Raw genomic sequence first — 3,763 nt, 5'->3', positions numbered from 1 at the left:
TGCATCAGACCCTTTTTACTTACTTTGTATATGTATGTATATGGCATTGGGGACTGAAATTACAGATTTGCACATAGTAAACAAGTATTCTTTCTACTCCTGAGATATATACTCATTCCTTCACTTTTATTTTCCAGTAAAAATATGTAATTTTATTTTGGCACATTAATTGCACAAATGACATGTTATATCCTTATGTTCTTTTCTGTACCTTCCAACTTTAATCCAATATTCTAAGGAACTTCCATGTAGACTAAATAGACATATTTTTTTCATTCTGATCATGACATAATATTCCAGAGTATGAGTATACTTTGCTGTATATAAAAGATAGAACAACAGTATGATAGTTGTCCCATGTTGTATAGCATATTACTTCAAAAATTATATATATGTATATTCTTATGGTTTCTCCAGGTTGGAAATTCCAACAGGAAACAATGGTCAAGGCTTGCTTATGCCTCATCATCTAAAGAGCCTCAGGTACAGTAAGTGAAGTAAGGAAGTGAAATATATCTGATAGTGAACTTAATAATCAACTGAACTATTAATGGAAACTCGTGGCCTCTCCATGACACACTCCTGGTCTTCCTCACAATAGGATAGCTGAGTTTACAGGAAAGATAAATAGAGAAAAGAATTCCAGAAATGGCCACTATATTTCCTGTTATGATTTAGATTTCTAAATCCATAAGCCATCACAAGAATCAGTGAATTGGTTTAGCCTATAACAGAAATGTGCTTACCATTAAATAAAAATTAAATAAATAAATAAGAACATATTATTTCTTGGTCAAAGTATGTTATCAACACATTAGGGCACCCACATTTGTATATCCAAATTGTAAAAGTAGAAATAAGCTATCTTTTATTTTTCAATAGATACTAGTGCTAAATTGCTTTTTAAATTTTCTTTACAATTTATACTTTGAAAAAAACCTCAATAAGATAAACTTAGAATAATGGTTTTCCTTTCTGAGTATTAAAAGAATGAATGAAAGATGCTCAAGCTCTACATAAGAAAGTTAGACAAAGGAGGTGATAAGATGAACAATATGGAAAAAGAAATTCAAAAACACAGAGGGCAAATTCAGCAAAGAAATTGAGATTATGAAAGGAATCAAACAGAAATGCTAGAAATCCAAATATCAACCTATAGAAAGGAAACAATAGTAGAAAGAATTTGTATCAGTTACTTTTTGGTGCTATTCTAGAATGCCTGACAAAAATCAGTGTAATGGAGGAAAGGTTCATTTTAGCTTTTAACTTTCATCATGGTAGGTAAGGCATGTCAGCAGCATCAGGAGCTAGTCACATTCAGATCATGGTGAAGAAGCAAATAGCAATGAATGGCAACACTTGACCAGATTTCTGCTATGTACACAGATGATTACTGTAGCATATAGAATGTTGCCACAGCTAAAGAAGGTCTTAGTCCCTTCATTAACCTATTAATCAATATAATCTTTCACAGACCATCCCAGAGACTAACCTAATAGCTCAATGGTGATTCTAAGTTCTGTAAGTGGTTAAACAACATAAATACCATAGAAACATCAATAGCAAGACCAGAGAAGAAATAGTAGCAAGTATAGAAGAGGAAGGTTAGGTAATATTATACTTAAAGGTAATTTAAAAACAAGATACCATAGCAACAACTATAAACAACTCTGGGACCAAACCTAATAATTCATTGTGTATAAGGAGTTGAAATGAAATTAAGGCATAGGAAACCTATTGAATAGTAGTATAAAAACACACCTCCAAAATCTCAAAGGATAAATGAGCATCTCAATATATGAATGTAGAACACCAAAAAAAAAAGTAAAACAAATAAAGAATACAAAATTCTATGAGAGAAAAGTTTCAACGTGCCTACATAGGTTAGAAATTGAGACCTCTCCTCAGAAATCCTACAAGCTGGGACCATAGAATAATATACATCTAGTTCAGGAAAATGGACAAAAATCAACTGAGTTTGTCATATCCACCAAATAGATAGTTTAAAATGTTTTGTTATAAGGTCATTTCATGTGAAATATAAACCAAAGCAATACATGACCATCAAATAAGGGCTGAAGAAGCCTCTAAATGGAATCCTAAACAAAGTATAGGAAGAAAGATAATCACAATCAAGAGAGCACAAAAAAGAATACATTTCATAGAAAGAATAGATTAAAAAGGAAAACTAAGAAAAAAATCCATTATGTACAACACATCAAAACACAAGTACCAATAAGGAAGAAAGTAAAACAAAGCAACAAACAAATAAAACAATCCAACCAGACACAAGTGTTAGAAAGCTGTAACAATAAACTAACCTCTATCAGTCATAACCTTTAATGTAAATGGCTTCAACTCTCTAGTTTTTAAAAAATATGGACTAGATAACTGCATTAAAAAAAAAAAGTGTAACAACATACTGTCTCAAAAAACCACGTTCCACAGGTAATGACACTCAGAGTCATGGTCAAAGATGGAAATCAATGGATCAAGCAAACAGGAACCCCAAACAAGCTGGTATAGTTATAAAGATAAATGATAAAATAGAATTTAAACTAACTTTGGTAATATGAGATAAGCAACTACAGGTTAATAAGACAAAAAATTTATTCATCAAGAATACATATAATCTGTGCTAGACAGATGGTTTAGCAGTTATGTGCTTGCCTGTGAAACCTAAGAACCCTGGTTTGTGGCTCAATTCCCCAGGACCCATGTTAGCCAGATAAACAAGAGGGCACATGCATCTGGAGTGCATTTGCAATGGCTGGAAGTCCTGGCACATCCATTCTCTCTCTCTGCCTATATGCCTCTTTCCCCCTCTGTCTGTTGCTCTCAAATAAATAAATAAAAGTGAACAGGGCTGGAGAGATGGCTTAGCGGTTAAGCACTTGCCTGTGAAGCCTAAGGACCCCGGTTCAAGGCTCGGTTCCCCAGGTCCCAGTTAGCCAGATGCACAAGGGGGCACACGCGTCTAGAGCTCGTTTGCAGAGACGGGAAGCCCTGGCGCACCCATTCTCTCTCTCTCCCTCTATCTGTCTTTCTCTGTGTGTGTGTCACTCTCAAATAAATAAATTTTAAAAAAAAGTGAACAAAAAAAAATTTAAAGAATATACGTATAACATGCTTGGGAAGAACATATACTAAAAAAAGAATGATATAGACAAAATTATCATGGTCCCTGCACAAGGATGGCACACAAATTTGTGAAGCATTCCATATTTTTTTAAAACACCTTATCATGGCAGGTATTAATTAAAACTTCATAGTAATATCCTTGAATATTGATGGTCTTAAATCACCCATCAAAAGAAACAAATTATCAGGGTAGATTAAAAAAAAAAAAAAGAAAGGGTCTATCTGTCTTCAAGAAACCCACCTAACCACTAAAGATAGATACCTCCTCAGGGTGAAAGGATGAAAAATAATATTCCAAGAAAATGGTAATAAAAAATAAATGGATATTGCTATATTAATATCAGATAAAATAGACATCAAGCCTAAAGTAATCAAAAAGCACAAAGAAGTCCACTCCTTATTCATCAAAGGAATGAGCAAATATGAGCACATCACAATTATAACTATAGATATGCAAAAACAGGTGTACCATAGTTTATAAAACAAAAGCTACTTGATAACAAATCAGAAATGAACACCAACACAAACATAGTTGGAGACTAATACTCAACTATCATCAATACACAGATTATCCAAGCAGAAAATGAACTGGGAAATAATAAATCTCAACATCATAGATCAA

General features: G+C 33.1%; 1 non-coding gene across 1 annotated transcript; it reads left to right on the top strand.

The window, feature by feature from the left end:
* The first annotated feature begins 3,126 nt into the window (after positions 1 to 3,126).
* LOC123460460 lies at positions 3,127 to 3,229 on the top strand. The gene has a single exon (XR_006637017.1). It is a non-coding gene; the product is annotated as a U6 spliceosomal RNA (small nuclear RNA).
* Positions 3,230 to 3,763: the final 534 nt, after the last annotated feature.

This window comes from Jaculus jaculus, chromosome 4, assembly GCF_020740685.1.
Source record: "Jaculus jaculus isolate mJacJac1 chromosome 4, mJacJac1.mat.Y.cur, whole genome shotgun sequence".
Classification (NCBI taxonomy): Eukaryota; Metazoa; Chordata; class Mammalia; order Rodentia; family Dipodidae; genus Jaculus; species Jaculus jaculus.
The sequence above is the reverse complement of the archived record's forward strand: the minus strand, read 5'-3'. Positions and strand labels throughout refer to the sequence as shown.